The 22,215-nt window shown below is 45.5% G+C and overlaps 1 protein-coding gene across 4 annotated transcripts in view; it reads left to right on the top strand.

The window, feature by feature from the left end:
• Nucleotides 1-22,215, top strand: part of LOC126524673 (uncharacterized) — a 143,287-nt gene that overhangs the window by 88,816 nt on the left and 32,256 nt on the right. The window contains exon 1 of one of the 4 annotated variants that reach the window (XM_055067313.2): nucleotides 11,226-11,544. The exons of 2 other annotated variants lie outside the window; for them this stretch is intronic. The gene's annotated coding sequence lies outside the window, so the exon portion shown is untranslated. Of the gene's footprint in view, nucleotides 1-11,225; nucleotides 11,550-22,215 lie in introns of those variants that run through there. One more of the 4 variants, XM_050172976.3, reaches the window with a different exon arrangement.

Raw genomic sequence — 22,215 nt, 5'->3', positions numbered from 1 at the left:
AGCTCCAAGTCGGAGGATGTCAAGGGAATAGGAGAACGTGACAAGCAGTCAGTGTCGCTATGCTGATGGCCGGATCTGTAGACAACAGTTATGTCGTATTCCTGGAGGCGGAGGCTCCAATTAGCGAGGCGACCTGACGGGTCTCGTAGATTGGCAAGCCAGCAGAGGGAGTGGTGATCACTGATCGCTCGAAATGGCCGGCCGTATAAGTAGGGCCGGGACTTGCTGATGGCCCACACGACTGCTAAGCATTCTTTTTCGGTCGTTGAATAATTAGCTTCTGCTTTTGTCAGACTACGACTCGCATACGCAATTACACGTTCTGCGCTACCTTGCCATTGAACCAGAATGGCCCGGAGTCCTACGTTGCTGGCGTCGGTGTGCATTTCAGTTGCCGCGGTGTCATCAAAATGCGCCAGCGCTGGAGAGGAATGAAGGCGTTTACGCAACTCGGTGAAGGCCTGCTCTTGGTCTACCGGCCACGCAAAGGGCACATCTTGTCGCGTCAGTCTCGTGAGCGGTTCAGCAATCCTTGAGAAGCCTTCAACGAAACGACGGTTGTAAGCGCAGAGGCCCTGGAACTGCTGTACAGCCTTTTTGTCTTTAGGACGAGGAAGCTCGGCAACGGCAGCGAGTTTTTCTGGGTCTGGTCGTACTCCTTGGGAGCTGACCACGTGGCCTAGAAACTTGAGTTCCTGGAAGCCAAAGTGACATTTTTCAGGCTTGATGGTGAGGTTGGTCTTGCGTAATGCGGTAAGGACACTTCGTAGCCGGGCGAGGTGTTCATCGAACGTGCTGGAAAACACAACAACGTCGTCTAGGTACACTAGACACGTCTGCCACTTTAGTCCAACGAGTACAGTGTGCATCATTCGTTGTAACGTAGCAGGAGCGGAACAGTGACCGAAAGGCAGCACTTCAAATTCGTACAGCCCATCGGGAGTCACAAAGGCGGTTTTTTCATGGTCACGCTCGTCCACTTCGATTTGCCAGTAGCCTGACTTTAGGTCTAACCACGTAAAAAACTTAGCGTGACGCAGACGGCCCAAGCATCATCGATCCGTGGCAGGGGATAAACGTCGCGTTTGGTGACTCGGTTAAGCCGTGTGTAGTCAACGCAGAAATGGAGTGTGTTGTATTTCTTTTTTATTAGTACGACAGGCGATGCCCACGGACTTGTCGACGGCTGGATGACGTCATCATTTAGCATTTCTTGAACTTTACGCTTAATCGCCTCGCGCTCCACAGGTGACACGCGATACGGATGCTGACGGACAGGCCGCGCCTACTCCTCTGTAACGATCCGGTGTTGCGTAACGGAAGTGCGCTGGAATTTGGATTCCGTGGAGAAACAGCAGGAGAATTCTGTCAGTCGGCCGAGCAGCTCATCCTTCTGTACATCTGCTAAGTCAGCATTAATGTGGACGCGGGTATTCAGGCTGGCGTGAGTTGTTGCATCCGGTGAAGTCATTTGTAATGTGCCGATGTCCGAGAAGTCAGCAATGTCGTTCAGGAATGCCACCGCTGTACCTTGAGGGACGTGCTGATACTCATGGCTGAAGTTTGTCAACAAAACGTGCGAGCACTTAGGCTGTATTCGAACAAGGCCCCGGGCGATGCAGATGTGTCTTTCGAGCAGCAGCGGGATATTTGCCTCGGCAATACCCTCATAGCCGTCGAATGCGTCGCAAGTGACGAGGGTCAATATGCTGGTCCTTGGCGGCACCGTGATGTTCTCGTCAACAATCCTCAAGGCGTTGATATACGTGTCGTCAGTGCTGCTACCTGCTAAGGCCTGCGCCGTCGAAAACGTTACCTGCGACTTTTGTAAGTTAATCACAGCTCCATTAGCCTACAGAAAGTCCATTCCCACAATTAGGTCCCTCGAACAGCTTGGGAGGATAACGAAATCTCCGAGGTACGTAAACCCACGAATGCTCACTTGCGCTGTGCATCTTCCTACCGGGTTTAGCAGATGGCCTCCTGCAGTGCGAATCTGCGACCCAGTCCACTCGGTAGAAACTTTCTTCAGCTTGCAGGCAAGGTCCATGCTCATAACTGAGGTGTCCGCTCCAGTGTCGATTAACGCCATTATTTTTTCGTCGTCTATGATGACGGGAATGTTCGACGTTAATACCTCTCGTAAGGTGTTTGACTCCGTCTGTAGGTCTGTGTCAACCTGTTTTCGTCGTTGTCGCAGTAGTGGAGGATCTTGCGTACGGTCGTCGTCAGCGGCCTCACCTCCGGAGGTCGCTGAACTCAGTTTTCCCGACCCGCCGGGCTAGGCGAGCGGCGTCTCAGAGCGCCGCAAGTAAAGGCTAGGCTTGGTGATGGTGACCTGTAACGAGCAGGAGACGACGAACGGGGCTCCTCCCATCGCTGATCAACATTGCGACGATTCGCGACGAAACTCTCTATTTCCGGCGGCCGTTCACCAGGTCGTGGACGAGGTGCATTCGGTGAGAATCCACGGAGCCCCACATGACGATAAGAACACATTCTGTAGATGTGTGCGGCTTCGCCACAATGAAAACAAAGGGGCTTGTAGTCTGTGATGTTCCAGACGTCGCTCTTCCTAGTCCTTGCTTCGGCGATGTGCGGTGGGCTGCGAGGCGGCCTGAAGCTTACGTCCATTTGTTGAGTGGGGTGTAGCATGCTGCACGCACTTGAGGGTGGCCGACGGCGTACTGCTTCAGCGTAACTCATTTCGGCGTGCGGTCCCTGCTGTAGTGCCTCGTACTGTCCAGGAATATGGATGGCCTGTCGGACCTCGGCGCGCATCATTTCCGCAATGGAAATTTGTCCCACAGGGGCAGTGATCGTCTGCATTTTCTGCAGTTCCTCCTTGACGACAGCCCTGATGAGTTCTCGCAAGGCGCCAACGTCGTTACCGAGGGTAACGGCAGAAAGCTCCCTTGAAATCACGGCGTTACGGTTGTTTTGCCTGGCCCGCTGTTGAAGGGCCTTTTCCATAGTAGTGGCTGCGTCATGGAACTCTGCGAGTGTCGTCGGCGGATTTCGAATGAGGCCAGCAAAGATTTCCTCTTTGACGCCACGCATGAGATGGCGCACCTTCTTTGTTTCAGTCATAGAAGGGTCCGCACGTCTGAAAAGCCGATTCATGTCTTCTACGTACGCCGTCACCCTCTCATTCGGGCCTTGAATTCTTGCCTGCAACGCTAACTCCGCCCTCTCATTCGTGTCCGCGCTGGCGAAGGCATTGAGGAACTGTCTACGAAATTCTTCCCATGACGTCAGTGTCGCCTCGTGGTTCTCAAACCATGTTTTCGCGGAATCCTCAAGAGCGAAGTACACGTAGCGTAGCTTACGCTCGTGCTTCCAGTCGTTGAGGTTGGAAACCCGGTCAAAATGGTCAAGCCAGTCGTCGGCGTCCTCTGAAGTACTTCCGTGGAACAGATTCGGCGTCCGGATGTGATTGACGATAACGTGCGATGCTGCAGGAGTGGCAGGAGGTGATTGGTTCGTCATTCTAGTTCGTTCGGCTAGCAGACCGTGCTGTGGCTGGAGTCCCTGGAGACGTCGGCTGGCACGTACGTGCACAGGGGTAAGCTCGGCTGAGCTACTCGCCGGGTTTAGGTCTGGGTTATGCTCCGGAGATCTTAACATCGACCGTACCCCGCGCCTCCACCAGACATGTCACCCAGCTATTACAACTAAAACAGTTTACCACCGACAGTTTGGCAAAGAAACGTCTGCCTTTTTGCGATGGCTGGTCCTCGGAGAGCGCGCGCGCAACAACGAACTTCGCCGTTCTCGTCTTAAGGGTCCCGTGTCATCACGTGCAAACTTATTTGGCGTCGCTATAACGACCAGTCTGTCCTACGCACATGCGAACACATGCTAGAGTCACCACCGAAACACTACATCTAACAAATGGAACCACTGGTTTAATCTTGTTGATTCGAATTTCTGAGAGCGGCTTGCTGCCCATCTTTGTATACACACTTGAAAGTTCGTTGGGTGCAGAAAAAAGAAACTCTCATGTCATAACGACTTACTAAATTCCACAATGTGTGTACTTAAGGTATCACAGCACCCTCCTTTATACTGTCTTTAGTTTTCTTTTCTAGTACAGTGTATATGAAGACCCTTGCGCACCATGTGAGCCAATTTTTGAGTTTTTCTGCGCTGTAGCTGCATTCGTATCCTGCAGTTTGTAGCTCGTATTTGCCTGGATTTCAAAATTTTATGATTTTTTTTCTGGCCAAGATTAGACCAAAGCAGCGCACAAAAAATCACGATGTTAGGATATCGTTTCATGAATGAGTTGAGCTCCTCGTGCAATAATCCACACTCATGTTCCATTGTTACCTCACGATAATAATTGATATTACCGCATTCAAAAAAGGGCTTGCTTGAGGCTAACTTTTTGATGTTATTATTGTTATTCGTACATTTTATGTAATCTTTATGCCTCGTTTTACGCATACAGCGCAATCTCAGTGCGCGGCATCTTCCCCATTGTGCCCTCGCCTCATTTTATGCGGGTTCATAAGTATTAAACCTGCTATGATGTGCCTTATGAGGCGTATACATCCATATGCACCGACATACTTATACCGGCAAATACCATAAATAGTTTGCGTGGGCTCACGTTTATTCGTGCATATATTGGGTGTCCTAGCTAACTCTGGCTTAAAGGTATCTTTAAAGATATGCCCAGAGCTTAAGGGTATGCGAATGCTATGTATCTGGGCAGTACCAAGGTAATGTTGTTTGCCGTCACTTGAACATACTCAAATTATTTATTTCATTCTGGCGAAATAAATCATTAGTACTAATTAATCAACTTCTCAAATATAATCACATGAAAAGTTTGAATTAAGAAATTGTAGAGCCTCATGAAAAACCCCCCATGCAGCCTTCTGTTGCTCAATACATGCTACATAAAAGTGCTTTACCAAGTGTGAAAGAAGCCCGCGAATACACGCAAAGTGCCACGAGTGGCCATTCAAGCGACACTTTTGTGATCACTGCATTCGCTATAGATTCTATAGCAGTAGATCCATTCGTACAAGAAACAGGTATGAAAGTGCTAATAAAAATTTTTAATGTAACTTTTAAATGACGTTTCCAAGAATAATTCGTCTGGCTCGTCCTCCAGCTAGAATGATACGAAATGAAAGGCAGCCGGGTGAGAGAGACAAATCATCAATTCAACAAATCATAAAACATCAAGTACACGTTCAGGAACTCATTTAAATCGACGCAGCCAACAACAACAGCAAAGCATCTATTCCAGTTAGCTACAACACAGAAACACACGTCTGGAATCTTCAACATCAGCACGCACGACGCACGTTCTATCAAAGCTAGAGGCCAAGAACTATCTACACAGACGGTGGACGCGGTACCAACACTCCTTCAATAACACCCGGTCATACGGAAGCCCACAACAACCCGCGCAGCCTCCACGCATACAGCTACATACTCGAATAACCAGATACAAAGATAGACATGGGTGCCTGTCACGACAAGAAAATAACGCGTAAAAAGACACCACCTGAAGATATTTTGCCCCAGAAGTCTGCCAGAACCGACCCCTCTAATCCTTTTCCTCTAATCCCAAAAACTCGCCGCCAAACAAACAAATTACAGATTTGCCCTAAAAATTTACACTAGCTGTAATAAACAGAGGAAAATTCCAAAAAGTCTCCGAGGTAAGGTTAGATGTGCTCTCCGCTCTTTACCCTCCAGGCTGTTATTGAAGTGGAATGCTGTACTAGAAAATCCATCGCTTTCTTTAATTGATATTTTTGAAGAAGACTGCAAGGAACAACTTACGATAATTAGAAATCAGCTCCACAGTATAAATTTATCTGAATCGGAAAAAAAGCAGAACTTGAACGGTTCGTCGAAAGTAGGGCAGAAAAATTATTATATAAATACCAACACAGAAGTATTAAAGCTGCAAATCCAGCCAAGGAAACTAATGTAACCCCTACAGCCCATAGTTCCATCAATAGTGCTACAAGCGAGCATCCAGAGCACTGCAGCAACGCAGTAGATATATCCCAGCTTCTAAGCCTCGATGATGTTGAATTCCTGAAACGGACTCTAACGTTTTGTCGCACAAACAACGCAGTGAACGAATCCGAACGCCACAAAGATATAATATAGTTTTCAAGACGCATGCGCATCAAGGTGTTCTATTTAGATGGTCCACATGTAGGAAAACAGGAAAGAAACTTTATTAGACCACCTAGTCCGTGGATGCTGGAAGCCGAACAGTGCCCAGACGGGTTTATAAACAATACTAATCTGAAACAAAATTCTAGAGCCAGCGCAGTATTGCCCAAAACGCGAAAATTTGTGCCCCGCTCAGCGCCAAATCCTTGAACTCGCGGGAACAAATGACATTGTAAGAAAACCAGCAGACAAAGGCGGCAGTATCGTAATATAGACTATTGAAAAGCACAAGAATGAGGCCTCCAAACAACTAAGCCACGACACCGAACTTCGGACTTCATCAATACTGTGCAAAGCACAATCGCGGAGCTCCTGTCCAGGGAACTAAGCGCGCAATCTAAATATCGTTTCATGATGCCCATGAACAAATAAGCAGGTCACTTTTATGTCCTTCCTAAAATACACAAGGTTCCCGTATAAGAAATATTTACAGCAGAAATCCCAGGTACGCCTATAGTATCTAATACAGACACGGCTACCGAGTTACTGTCTAAATTCTTAAATCATCACCTGTCAAAGCAACCGCACCACCCTCCCATCTTTTGTTCAAGACACGCCGCACTTCTTTCGAATTATCGACGGCATCAATGCCAACCAAATTCTTTCCTACCGCGCTATTCTATTCCCTTTGGATGTTCCTGCCCTTAACACTAACATGCCCATAAGTGAAATAATTGAAGCCTTGTCGAATCCCCCGCAGTCAATGCCAAGGAGCACGCTCCTGAAGTGTACCTATCACTCCTTAGGTTAGTTGTCGCGCTTAACTATTTTGAATTCAATTCTCTTCACTACTTGCAAAGTTTCCGCACTAGCATGGGAACACCATTCGATACCGGGTACGCAAACATTTTCATGGGGCAGCTTGAAACAGAGCTATTGAAATCCTACCCTTTAAAAATCCACACCTATCTGCGTTACATTGACATGTCTATAATATGGGAACACGGCACAGACGCGTTAACCGACTTAATTAGCCATTTCAATCGCTTTCGCCCGAGTATTAAATTTACTGCTCACCACTCTCCTAGTGGAATCAACTTCCTCGACACGACGGTATACATAGGGAAACGGAAAAATTGGAGGACGCTTCAGCTTCGCCTTCGAGAGTGGAAAGCGATAGCGTTATCGCACCTCGTTCGCACCGCCCACTCATTCACCAATCACGCGGTGAGCACCGAGCAACGCAGCGTTCGGCGCGGCAACGGAACGTGCGCCTGAGCAAGCGGAACGCACCAAAGAACTCGGTGCCTCGGAGCGAGAAATTGTCTACGCGAACCAAACGTCGCGATCACACGGACAGCCGGGCCGCGATGCGCCATGAAGGCGGACGCGATCATGGGGCTGACGCCTCGATGGGACCGTCCTCTACCTCACTTGGGAGCGCCATGAAGAGGCATGACTCCTCGCCAGCTGCACGGCACACATCGCAGGGGACGCTTTCCCGCCAGACGTGCTACGGCACAGCGATCACGTCAGAGGTGGCCCGCATCGGACGCTGCGCCTAGGAATCGCGCTGTGAGCAGAAAGAGGAGCCGCGTCGCCTAAAGACGAGGGTTCGAGTGACGTACGCTGGAAGTTGGAAGGGGAGAGAGCGAGAAAACTTATTAAACGCAAGGGTATTGGGGCATCCTCACACTGGTCCCCGCACGGCCCCAATGCGCTCAAACGAGACGAAGGGCAGAAGCGGGCGAGTGGCGCGCCACCTATCGGGGCAGCGCCATACATTGCGAGGAGGGGGGTCTTCTGTGTTTGCCGCAAGATGGCTCTGCGTTTGCGCAGAGCGCAGAAGAAATCTAGCGGAAAGCACTTCGGTACTCGTTTAACTGCGACTTGTGTAATTTACATGCTCATAATTACCGATATACACAACAGTATAACTTTCTACGGCATATTTCTAAGGCAACACCGCATTCACTAGATGCGCTTTTGTCCCGCTTTGAACCATCGAACTCATCGCTGAGTGGTAGCTTCTCCGTCTCTCACTCCGGAGACCCTGGTTCGATTCTCACCCAGCCCATCTTGCAAGTTGTTTTTATTTATAAAATGTCTTCCGCCATTTTTCGCTCACGGACAAGGCCGCCGACGACACCGGCTTTTCTGCGATACGAGCTCCTTAACGCTGTCGTGTTAAAACTGAGAACGACGCTTTACCAGAAGCCTACAGATAGCCAGCAATATTTAGACCACAATAGTCATTACCCGCTATACTGCAAGCAAAGAATTTCTGTAGGACAAGTGCAACGAATAAGAAGAATCTGTAGCGAATACAACGATTATGTCTACCACTTAAATTACCTTAAAAGAACGCTAGCAAAAAAACTATCCACAAGTTACTCTCGACACAACTTGTGACGTGGCGTCAAGATTGGAGAGACAATCGCAGTTAACTAATGAAAGAGCGTACGCCACAATCTGTCAGACCACCAGCCTTTATGAGAAATTATTCTAATGCCCTCGCAAACGTAAAATATTATTCTGCAAAAATACTGCCCAATATTATCAAGTAACCATCGTCGGTGAGAAGTGTTTCCAGATATACCAAGGGTTACCTATCCCTGCTACGGAATCCTTAAAGACATGTTAGTGCTCACAAAAGTCAGCCAACATCATTCCACCGCAATAAAAGCATGTTTTCGCCCCAGGTGCAAAACCTGCAGGCACTTTCAAAATGACATTAATATTAAAAGCACCGCAAATAGTTATACACACGAAGAGAAAACTAGGTTTACTTGAACAAGTTCGGATGTGATTTTATGCTGGAATGTTCCTTCTGTAAGCAACAATATGTCAATGAAACGCGACAATAATGAGCGTCAGATTAAACGAACATCGCCTGCACATAGCTGAAAAGCTTCCCATAGCCGTCGCTGAGTATATGAACCACCCAGGTGATAAATTTTATGAACTTAAACTCGAGTTCTTACAGTCAAATTACCGTTCTAAACGAGACACAAAGTACAGACAATCATACGTCATCCATAAGTTCAAGAAATTGCAACCAATAGACATAAACATTTGAAAAGGAGCTTTAGAATCTATTCTCTATGCTAGATTTCAAGCTATGGGCAACAACACTTAGTTTGGTTGCTTGGTGGCGTTTTTCTCTCCCTTTCTTTCCTTTTTTATGTTGTATTTATATATTTATTCCATTTCAGTAATTTAAATTCTTTTTTTTCTCACGAACACCCCTTTCTGCCGCTCCTTCTATCATCTCTTGACACGATTGGCCAGACTTACAGTGAAGCAGATAATAGAGAGGTGTTGTGCACGCCGTTGACACAGCGACTGACACACGGCCTACACGTGACTGACCGCGTGACCAGCCGTGTCGCCAGCGTTGTGCGCAGCACTCCTTTATTCTCAATTCTACGCCATCGCCGAAAACACATCTGTCTTTGCCGCACGCATCCACCCACCTTGCCACCGCTACCCTTTAGAAGAACCCGACCTATATATACTGTGCTGCGGAAAGCACATATCGCCTTGAATAATACAAGTCCACTTGTCGAAACGTTGGCTCCGGCATTTACAATGTTGTCGTTTTCCTCATTCTCTTCAATTTCCATTTACCGCCTTCCCCGAGTTTTCCCAGGTCAGATTTGCTATCTCTTGCAAATAAATTTCAGGAACTACCGTACTTGAATACTTGTAGACCTCGAATGAGTAGACTGGGTCCACTTGTATTATTGCATACATTGGTACCATTGTAGGTGCCCTGTTCGAGGCGTTCACAAAAACAAACGATTAGACAGGCACTACGTGACAACGTACCGGTCAGAAGTGGCTTCCTAAAATTCAGCAGTGATGAAATTGAAGCAATATTGGCAACACCAATTTGTGACTGGGATTGTCAGCAATTCAATGCAGTGTGAAGGCTTATCCCAAGGTAACCTTTTCCGTGTATGTGAGCCGCAAGGGACGTGCCCTGGAAATGCAAACCTAGATGCCGGAAATAAAATGAAGTGCAATCGGAACAAACTCATTTCGAAAGAACATAGTGCTCTTTCGAGTGCATATTTATTGGAACGAAATCCTAATTACGATAACATGGTCTTGCTTGGCAATCATCACATGAGCAAACTGCCAGTTGACCCAGTTTAATACACAGAATCCATTGTTGTCTAAATTCTACTATGTAAAACATAGAAGCCTTCTTAAGCAGTTCTTTGAATGGCCGCTGGTCAAGTCATGTGACCTCGATGGCTAGAAGATTGAGATGCATCGATGTAGGCGAATTTAGTGAGCCGGGATATTGTGCGCTTCGCGTGACAAAGCGGTTCTGGAATTCCATTTCCTTGTCCTTTTACCTTTTTGAGATGCGTGCTATATCTCTCTACGCCTGTACATACGTGTCATCTGCGATCCCAAAGGGACGCTAAAAGAAAAGAATTAAGTATAGCTATACTGAAAGATTAGACTTCTGTAACATCGAATTCGCCACTCGTACTAAGAATAGAACGTTTATAATCGAGTAAATGACGGAAATTGGAAATGGATGTGGCGTCACGTATTCCGCATTATGGTATGCCTCTCATGTGACGTCAGCACCGGCTGATGCACACAGAGCGGCAAAAGAGAAGGTCACGTTTCGATTACGTAAACGCGTCCGTTATGTCGCTGGCGGTTCAAGTTGAGAAGAAGTCGCGGGGGCCTTCAGCAGCAATGATTCGCTCAGCAAAGGGACATATTGGCAATGAGATAGCGATGACACGTTTTTAGGCAAGTAATTTATTTGTATTATAGATACACTCTCGGGTTGTCCTTGAAGAAATCACGTGCGCGTCTAGCGAGCAGACAAATTCGAAGGAATTTGAAGCCCGCTCGGAAGGAAGCCCATTTGTGAAAGCGTACTAGACGCGCGTCTCCTCCGCTCCTTCCTAGCAGCCTCAGCTTGGCCTGTTGGCTGCGTGCCAGCTGGCGGCCGCGCGCCGCGACAAAAACAGAACCTCGCAGGCCGCGTCATCAACGTCTGTGCCCGGCTTACGAGTAGCACGCGCGCTGCATGCAACGTGTATAGAGCAGATTCGCCGACGGGCCGTTGCCTGCCGCTCGAAGACAGCAGCAGGCGGGCAGTGTCGTAATACACGCGGTGGAGCCCGAGACCGCTAACGCGAAACCTCTGCCACTTTACCATATGCTTCCGGATCAGTGGTCCGTTGATATTGAAAGTGTTCGTACGCAACGCAAGCAGTTCCGCCCCCTATTAGCTGGACGAACGTTAACTACCTTCGGAAATACGTCCTGCATTTTCCAGTAAGGCGCGCTGCAGAGAATGCGCAGCGTCAACGAGTGAGCCCCGGTTGTTGGATTACCCAGAAAGCGGCGTGCTATAAGGCAAGGTGAGCATTTATAGACTCACTTTTCTTGTTAGCACCTGCTTGACTGTGGGGATATACGTGACCTTTAAAATATCTAATTGGAAATGCTTTCCGGATCCGCGACTCAATATTGAAGTTATTGAAATTTCTTATTTTTGTTATTTCCCAATATCTGAAACTGGCATTGTTTCACACACTGATCAGATCATCAACTTCTGCGGGGCGTGCTGGTTGACCAGCGGATGCAATAGAATGTTGAGTGTTTAAGTTTGCGATGTGGCACAGGTTTGACTTTACCTCATGGTTTATATTGCGTGACGTTATCGTTTTTTCTGAACTTACTAGCACTTCACTTGCCCTTAGAGCGATTACTTGAATATTTACGGGAGGAAAAATTACCCTTGCTTCTTTATAAAAAAATAAATCTCAGATAATTACACGTCCTTTCTAATGCGAGCGCTTAATCTTTATTATCCTAGAGTTGTTTCGCTAAATTATTTCTAATATTCTTTTCTACGTTGTACTTACCGAGGATCTCCGCCCCTTCTTTTTCACTTTGTTCACTCTACGCGCTATCCACAACCTGGGAGGAAACAAGGGCTAACAAATATTTTGCAGCTGTGGTCTCACATTCGTGCATATCGATACCTTTGGAAAATATGCCCATAATAAGGCCATGCTCGGCTCTTTCGCATTAGTGTGCCACATAATGACTTGCAGTTTCGCTTTTGATTCACAACGTACGTTTCACTTCTGACGGTTGTCAGAATCGAGAAGGCCACGTATGCGAATTCGCCGTTCCTAGTTTTGTAATCGGCCTTTTAAAGGCAATAGCGTTCCGCCTTTATTCCTAATAGCGTTTACAGCGACTAGCTTATACCCGCGGTCTGGTGGTGCGTTATGTTCTACTGATAGGCGCTACGTTTCAAATGTTTATCGCTGACGTGCCAACAGCTCAAACATACGCTAGAAGGCTTGCTGTTGTCGGCTACATATTGCAGTAAGCGCCTCTTACAGGCCGTTTATTGTTACTGTAATTAGTGCGACAATGTGCTTTCATTGCCCCTTCCATTTATTGCAATATAGATGTCCTCATTCAGTGCTGCCTAACGGCGCCTATACCTCAATGTAATTTAAGACTATCTTACCTTTTTTATGCTCCTTTCAATAACCGTGTAGGGCCACCTACGATTCGCAAAAATCAATACAACGCACCCTATCCAGTACTACGACCATGCAAAATTCAGTGCGCCGAGCAAAATCCCTACAATCAGGGTGTCCCCACTAATGTACGCAAGGTCCTTTTGCCAATTATGTCCAGTACTGAAAAGTAAAAAGGAGCGGTAACTCAGCTGTGGGTGTATTAAGCCCTCTGATTACCGAAGGCTATTCAAGTTCATTTCATACTGCAGAGCATTACAACAGACACCCCCACTGTTTGGTGAAGGCCCTACCACTTTTCAATCACGGGAAATGTAACCTGCCGTGTTCCGTGAAAAATAATAAAGTAGTTTTAGCTTCCATGCTATGCCGGCAGCCACATTAGAATTTTTGTACGGGGTTTGGGGCATTTCTTTTAAAATCTGAAATTACTGATTGTAAACGAAATCGAAATTACTTCACTGTCCGTTAGTGACGGTTCATCACCTTCTCTTTCCATCAAGATAGCTCTTCGCAGTATTACTTATCCTTCTGATTTGATGCCGAGAAGGAATAAGATCTGTATTTAGAAATACCGTGTATTTCCACTAATTTGAGACTCTAAAAATGTTATAGGCCTCTCATCGTCATCGATTGTTCTAGTTGACTTAAGTTACAGTATTTCTCGGTGTGCAATAGGCGAATTAGTTTAGTTTGTATGCGCATGTATTAAAATATTTGTCTCAGTGCTTAGTGCTTAGCGCACTGTCGAGCAAAGCGGCCAAAGGACAGGGCTCAAGCGACAAAACAACATAGGGCACCTGAGCGCACAGGTGTTGTGTGTAGTGTGTTATTTTTCTTGCCAAATTCCTGTCCATTCGTCGCTTTGCGCAACAGTGTTAATTATGGCGAACCACCAGCCGACTGTGGAATTTTCGTCTTGATGTATTGAAGAAGCTGGACAGCATGCTTAGGCACACCTAATGAAGTTGCTTTTTTTCGATGACGTTATTTTTTACGTGGTTCTTTCCTGCAAGCTTTCAAGAAAGTTCTTGATGTCTATTGTGAAGGCCCGTAGACTACGGGAACCATAGCAACGCGAGTAAGGCCATCAGCGCAGGTGTTCTTTGAGGGCACTGACCTAAAGCTTTTAGTTGTGATTGTGGAGGACTGTACATTTGGTTCATCACTCTGCACATCACTTGTCTCTGGGCACTATATCGTGGGAAGGTACAGATAATGTGTGCGAACGTATCATCTCTGCTGCATGTGTCGCACGCCAGGCTGTTGGCGATTCAAATAAGGAAGGCACGCGAGTTCTCAAATGCAACGCCCAGCCACATACGGTGCAGCGTGGTCTGTTCACGTCGTGGTAAACTAAGCGGTAGGTAACGTTGAAATCCTTCAGGGGCAAATTACATTCACGGGACGTCAATTGTAGCCCAGGAGCAGAGTCTCTTCGAGAAGCGGAATCAACCCACGTTGACCACTTTCATCTACAGATCGGGCGGCTTGGTAGGCGTGGTCATTCCCGCTGATGCTTCAGTGTCCAAAAAGACAGATAATAGCTCGCCGTACAATAAGTTACATAAACATGCATGGTAGGGGATGAAAGGAAAATTGGTTAGCGATTAAACAGCACATAAATAAAGAAGTGTGTATGCGGTTACAGAAACGCACCTTAGAGACGTAGAAGAGCCACCAATGTTTGAAAATTTCGTTTGGGGAAGGTGCAACACGACATAATTAGAAAGAGGGGAGTCCGAATGCTCATACATCAGGGATCGAAGTGGGAGAGAGTAGATTCAAAGTGTCCAGAGCATCTTTGGTCATCAGGCGCAGTCAGTGGAAAGAAAACTTGGCGGTATTTATTGACAGGAAAAATCGCACAGAAGAATCAACATTTATTGGAATGACTAAGTGAGGATATTAGAGTTTCCGGAATGATACCGGAATTATCCTGTTGGGTGACATGAATACCTCCGTGCACGGTCTAGACAGTTATACCGAGAACAACGGAAAGTTAATGCTACATCTCTTTGACCTACATAACGTCGTTGTCCTGAATACGGGACCTAAATGTGTAGGATAGATCACATGAGAAGACGCAAATAAGCAATCGAGCATTGTTTACTGTCACATGAAAGAAGAAATGTATGATAAATTGAGAGAAATGGTCATTGACGAGGTAGGGTATAGCATCATAGGGAGTGACAATAAACGCATCATTTCTTAAATGCGATACGTAGTTGGGAAACTGAGCAAGGAAGGAAGAACAGAAAGTCTAACTTTGGAACGCTGGACAAATAACAAATATAGTGACAGGAGTCGTGAAAGGTATTGGCAAATGGCCAAGCAAGAAGTCGGAATATAGGAAATATCTAAGCGTAATGACGAGAGAAATAAGGATAGAGAAGCAACACGCCTATTGGAAAGGAAAAAAGAAATAGAAAAGCTGGTGAAACAGAGACATACGGGAAGTCATCGATGCACGACAGAAAGCATCAAGAGAGCATAGTCAACTGTGCAAATAATATTCACAGTTGAGCAGGGATGAAATAGACAGAAAATGTGATATATAAGGGGAGAAAAAACTATGGTCCAAATACCGGTGCAAGCAAAGGCAAAAGGGGAAAGTGAACATTGGTATTAAAAATACATGATGAAAAGAAGGCCGTACCTGGTATATTTATAACCACATCAACTTACTAGGCAGCAAGTCGGGAACAATGCAAAATGTCCTAGACAAAGATGGAAAAAAGTGGAAGGGGATGCGGCATTAAATGACATTCGAAAAATGACAGCAGAATAATTTCAAGGCAATGGCGATGTGGTTTCTGAGCAAAAAGAACATGAAGGAGAACCAGATGGGAAAGCAGCCGGTGCTTAGAAATTTCAACTGGAAGAAAGCTGAAATTTCCAAACCGCACAGCCACAGGACTAGACAGACTAGGGCCAACACGTGAAAAAGCTAGGTTGGAAGCAGTAGAAAAAAAGCTTACAAGATTGGATAATCGACAAAGTAGAATGAATTTGATTTATAAAGGTAAAGGGGAAGAAGGCAGAATTCCCTCATATAGAGCGTTGGTGATTACATCGGCAATAGACAGGTTATCAATGCAGGCGAATAAATTAAAACTGCAAGCATGGGTAGAACACAGTGGCATATCGCAAGAACTTCAGAATGGTTATGTAATAGATAGGCGTCTGAATGATCAGTTATTTGTTCTCACTTTGTGTATAGAAATATCCAGAGAAGAAGACCATTACATGTGGCTTTTTAGACATTACCGGAGCGTATCGCAATGTAGAGCGCAACATTTTATAGGATAGTCTTAAATCAAAGGCATAGGCGACGAATGCGTAAAGCATTTGAGGGATATTGAGAAATTACTGTTTGCGTTTAATGGGAAGGAATGAGGCACTAAGAGAAAGTTATCACAAAGGGACTGCGACAGGGATGTCCTGCATCACCGCCGCCGCTTATAATGTACATGTAAAGAGTGCTAGAGGGAAGCAATATCGGGTTTAATCTGTCATACAGATGCGCGCGATTATAGAGCAGCAGCAGCTTCCAGGTTTGTTTTACGCTGCTTGCTAACAAGCAATGTGATATGGAACGTGTGGCTGATATCTGTCTTAAGAAGGAGAGAATTTAGGATTAAAATTTGGTGAAATTAAGTTTTATGCTATTCAGTGATAACATTGAAGAGACAGTGTTAATGCCGGGCCCTGAAGTACCTCAGGTAAAAGTGTACAAATACCTTGGTGTAGGGATGAACGAACATGATAGATATCTGGAAACACAGGAAAAGAACCATAACAGCAAAAAGAAGAGAAACGCTGCTTTAATGAAACACAGAGAATCATGGGCGATAAAATAGTTACGAGGTGCTCCGTAGCATGTGGAAAGGTGTAATGATGTCAGGACTTACATTTGTAAATGTGGTTCTTTGCTTAAAATCGGGGGTACAATCGGGACTCCATGGCAAGCAAAGGTCACTGGAAAGACTGACATGGACCCCTCACGGAAGGGCAACCAATGAAGCTGTGAATGGTGATGTGGGCTTGGCAGGTTTTAAAGGGAGGAAAGCTCAGAGTAAAATTCATTTGGACGGAAGACTGAGGAATATGGAAGAAAGTTAACGGACCGTGAGAACCTTCAGATGTTCGTACAGGAAAAAGTTGATTGACAGAGCAGGACGAGAGCAAGGAAGCTTACCAGCAAGTACGCGACCGGTATGGTTCGCAACATGGCAACAAAGAACGTCAAACGCAAAGTCAGAGAGGCTGAGCAAGTCTCTTCGGTGGTTCCGACACAAGAGAAACCTGCTATGAGTAACTACCTAAGAGATAATAATCAAAATAGGGAAGAAACACCTTACCATAACCCAAACGCAAGCTTCTTACTTTTCGAAGCGAGATCAGGATGCCTTATAACCAGTAGTAATAAATAGAGCTATGCTAAGGACGATGAAGCATATGCTTGCTTCGGTAAAGCTAGGGAAACGCTACAACATGTCATATTAGAATGTGAAGATACCGACTCAGCTGCCGGTTATGCTGGTCTAGCCACCTTGAAGCCATTTAGCTCAGGGATAACAGGGAAACGTATTTGCAATAGAGATTAGTGAGGGCGATGGGAGGTTTGGTGGCGGAAAGTAGGGAGAGCACAAACAACGGTCGCGTAAAAAAACAGTTCGCAGTAATGGTTCAGAAAGTTTTATGCTGGGAATTTTTTTTATTTGTGTGTTTTCTCAAAAGTATAGGTAGTACATTAGGCAAAATAAGAACAGGAGTTTGGTGGCGCAACCGATTTCGCCGTTTAGAATGGGACGCTCATAGCATCCATCCAATCACAAGCGCGCATTGAGGTCATGTCATAAATATATCGCCGGATTTCATCAGAGCCCTGAATAATGAAACATGAAACATAATATCGCAGAAGCTACTGCATTAGTGATTTTATATCGCCTAGCTTTTTTCGCCTTTTTAGCCTTTCTTTGTAGTTGGCCGGTGGTCGGTGATCGGGTTAGGCAAGCAAAACGTTGGTTGGCTCACTCACTCGCTTGTTCACTCCTTCTATCCTTCGTTCGTTCGTTCCTTTGTTCGGGCCATTGGTTTACACTCACAACCTTCGATGGTTTCTCCGCAAATGTTTTGATCGAACTCTATAAAGTCTTTATTCGCAGTTATGTGCAAATATAAATATTTAGAAATTTAATAATAAACATAACTAATACTCTACAAAAGTAAGTCCGAGTAACTCTAGTCGACTTAGAACAATGTACCGCTGCACTCATTTGAACAAAATGTACAGCTTTTCTGTAAGGTTTGGTTCAATTGAGTGAAACAATACAGTGTGTTCTTGATTAATCGATTCCGGGAACTACTACCTCGATTCGCAAAAAAAAAATAAGGAAAACAGCTGCGCTGTATCAGGGTGGCAGTCGTAGCGGGGTGAATGGTCTTGTGCGTTCGGCAGGCGGTGCATGTGCCCTAAGGCAGAGAAATGACGTAACCAAATGCACAAATTACATTTGTTCACGCATTAGAAAGGTTACGTGCCTAATTTACGTTGCAGCTAGAGGCGGTCTTACGATATAATTTTCTAAGCGTGCTCACTCCCTATTCGTAGTGGGTTCGTTTCTTTTGCAGAGGATGTTTATGCACTAGGGAAAAGAGCTGACCCTCCTCCCTTCCCTCTCCCCCCCCCCCTACTGGTAGCACCCGAGACTGCCCTGCGTCGCTCGCACCATAGGCATCCTGCCTTCCTCGATCACCTGCACTTCAGCTCCCGGTGGAGACGTACACGTTCCGTCGTGGCCAGACGGGTTGAATGTCTCTCTGACTTGCTGCCAGAGTCTCCTGACGCCATTTCTTCACCGTACGTGTCTTAGGCAGAGAGATCATAGACGAACAAGCGTGCAATTTCCGTAACAAATAGCATATGTTTAGGCCTCATGACTCCTGATCAGCGTTGGTTTGAGTTCGATGCATTATACTAACATGGTTAAGTACACCGAACAAGATGCTAAATTTAGCTCCGTCTGCGACAACGGCGTCATCTGTGCACGCGACACAAGCATGGTCGGGTAATGGCGTCTTTCCTCTACACAATGATACCACAGATTGCCACGTGGTCAGCACGGTTGAACAGGTACAATAATGCTAGAACTTTTTGTCGTTATGGGCGACCTTAGCAGGTGACCTCGCACCATGCGTCCAATCTTAAACATTTTTCACGTAAAAAAATGAAAGATAAAGCAAGAAATATGTGGCCTATTTCTGAGAGCCAGAGAGTGCTACTGTTTCATAGAACAATTTTGAACCGAATTTGTAATTACAAATATCCCTTGCCACGGCGGCTCAGTCTGTACAGCGTTTTATTGCCTATAGCATGAAATTGTGGGTTCGATTCCACGCCGCAGTGGTCTATTCGGTCCGCCCGCATTGAGAAAAACGCTCACGCACTGTGGTTTAAATGCGCGTTGTAGATTAACGTCGGCCACTTGTGTGGGTTGCTTGAGGACCTTACGCCCAATGTTTAGTTTTTACCGCAGGTTTCCGCCGCAACACATGCGGTCTCAAGAGTAGCAAGCTTAAGGTTTTGCTCTATGGGACAGGTTGCGCCTGCATCGATATCAACTACGGGAAATTATTATTGGATCGATACGTATGTTTAGATTCACAGACGAGAAAGAGCCAATCGCGACGCGTATTTTTCGAATGGTAATGTTTTCGCGGGAATTGAGTAATAACAACATTTATGTGGCCCTGTTTGTCAGACTTTCCTCGCGTGTGCTGCTGGAAGACAGCGCCCGTGAAATATCGTTCTCCGTTTTGTCTACCACACGTTCTTCCCTTAGCTACGGCAATGTTCCTTCAGGCAAATCACAAGAAATAAAAGGCGGGCTGATGAAATTACGCGAAAAAAGACGGTGATTTGCTGTTGTGTCTCGAAATCTGTCTGTTACGACCATTACCTACATCTGCGTGATTGCGCGTGTTCCTCCACGTCTTTCTTAGAAAAGTGAGTCCATGGTGCTTTGTAGAGGCCAGGGGCACTTCCTTAACAGGTTGTATGCGTATTATTTTATGTGGTAATATAGATCGCTTTCGGGTCTTTTCGTACATGCAAGAGCGCGTGAGTCGAGGGGCATGTTTGCCACGACTGCCACTTCGACATTGCTCTTCGCTGTCTACGACCGGTTTATTTTTCGAGCTTATCGGTCTTGTGGTTTGAGATCAACAAGAACAGAGTACCTAGAATACAGACAGCTTTTCGCATATTTCCCAACGTACCGAATACAAGTATGCGGAATATGTCCTTTTAAACGCTCATGCATGTAGTATTACGAAGAGTAGTAGTGCGATATTGCATACCGTCTGAAAGTTATGCGCATGTTTGGCTTTCATAGAGGCAAATAATGTCGCACTTAAAGATAATCTGATTTTCAGCCACATGAATGGAACTTTGCATGAGTCGGCACATTGTTTCGTATTTAGTGCAAGTTATTACGATGAACATGGGAGCAGTACCATTTCCAGCTTCGGCTTAGGTTGTCCTGGCAGAAAGTATTAACGTTTGCCTCAGCACATGGCGTAAGTGCTGCCCAATTTAGAGATGTGGCTTGAGCCGTACCTTGGAAAAACAAGCAGTCCAACCGTGCAGCTTCGGATTTGACCTCATGCCAAAATATAGAGCCATATTATATCTAATAATCACCTGCATATGTGGAGGTGCCGTTGTGGTTGCTTTTCAATTAACGAGGGTGCTATATTATTTTGCACAGATAGCATAGAGCAGGAGCGCTTAAATATAAGTCACTATTTACACAAAAAATCAATGTCGGATTACGATAAAATCACAACATTGCCATTTAAGACCTTTGGGCTTCCTTATTTTGCGTCTGCTCAGTCCACTTCAGGAACTGAAAGTCCACAGAGGTGAGCCGCATAGCCAGATCGCTGTTTTGGATACAAAAAGAAGCTAAGCATAAAGCCTTCGAGTGCGCTTGCTGACTTCCTAGCTTACGCAGCAAATGTTCCCTTTCGTTCGGCAAACATGATTGCAGGGCACTTGACGGTTTCCGCGTTCTGTGTTTTTCACGTGCACGAATGATCCGCATTCGTGTATTCATGACTGCGAAAATATAAAGCAGCATATGACTACCGTGCACAGAAACAGGGCTGCGCACGCATCACTGGCTTTTTGGATTTTTTTCTCTTTTTCTAACAGAACATGAGTTAAATCAGAACAAGGGCTTTGTGGTGCAACCAAGCGCCCCGTATCAAAGCGAATGCTCGTAGCATCCTTCCATCCATCCACCATTGAATGTGGTTTCTAGTTAGTTTGGTCATCATAATATATCCCTGCTTTTGACAAAGATTCAAGATACTGAAATAAAGGACGTATGGTGACTTTAATAATGAACACCTACGAGACATCTTCATTTCATTACGAAAATGGACATCATTCAATGTTCCGACCTATACAGAGAGCCGAAACCATATTTACAAGAATATTGTGTAAATATTAATGAATATTTAGCTTGAAATAAATCATTTGAAAGTAGAACTGTAATGTGCCTTTACACTACTACTGAGATGGTGACGAATAAATTCTACTGCCCTTCCCATTTAGGGAAACATCGGTATAATGCATTCGTGCCGCGCTTCAGAAGACGGTATTCGGTACTGAAGAATACAGCTTGGAGGTGGGATTCGTAGTATTTTTTGGTGCTATATTGGGCAAGCGTGTAGTTATGTTGTCGATTGAAAATACGTGTTACTGTAATAAATGCAATGATTGAAGCACTAGGTATAAATCTTTCGTAAAAATGGTGTAAAACATACGTATTCTTCCAGCAACAAAAGCTCTGAGACCTGAAATCTATATATTTGGCGCGTCGCCTTCTGCGAGCAAGTAGCACACCTTTAAACGCGGACATTGTGGGTTTCTTTAAACGTTCACTGTTGCTTATTTACGACAAATTCGCACATTGCGTGGAACAAGAATGCTAGTTTCGAAGCTTTGCTACGCAGCTCTATATTTTTCGCTGTAATTTCAACCAAACGTACTCATGTAATATTGCCAGTGGCTACTAATTCTGCCTATCGCTAATACTTAACAAACTTCATACTTATTTAGCTTTCAAATCCAATTGATCCAAGACAGCTAGAGGCTCACAGAGGAACATTGCAAAAATTTCTACACTATACCAAGCAACAAGCATGTACGACGGGAATAGTACAATGTAGTCATTTGTCAAGCCGGATTGGTGTCAACTGTCATCCAACAACACAAATATTGCAGGGCTAGCACGTTTCCAGTAAATCGCACAAGGATAATATTTCTAGGAAACCGTTAATACAGCTGTTCGATAAGGCCAATATACTGTACTATTCTAGGAACATCATGCGCTCTCTGGCCACTCTTTCGTGGCTCTACAATTGAGACTGCAAGCAAAAAAAAAAAAAAAAACGTAAACATGCGCCTTTGCAGTGAACGTGAGGGTTGCGACTGAAGACCGGCTGGCGCTTC

Source organism: Dermacentor andersoni, chromosome 3, assembly GCF_023375885.2.
Source record: "Dermacentor andersoni chromosome 3, qqDerAnde1_hic_scaffold, whole genome shotgun sequence".
Classification (NCBI taxonomy): Eukaryota; Metazoa; Arthropoda; class Arachnida; order Ixodida; family Ixodidae; genus Dermacentor; species Dermacentor andersoni.
Note: the sequence above shows the minus strand (reverse complement) of the source record. Positions and strands in the feature narration are given on the sequence as shown.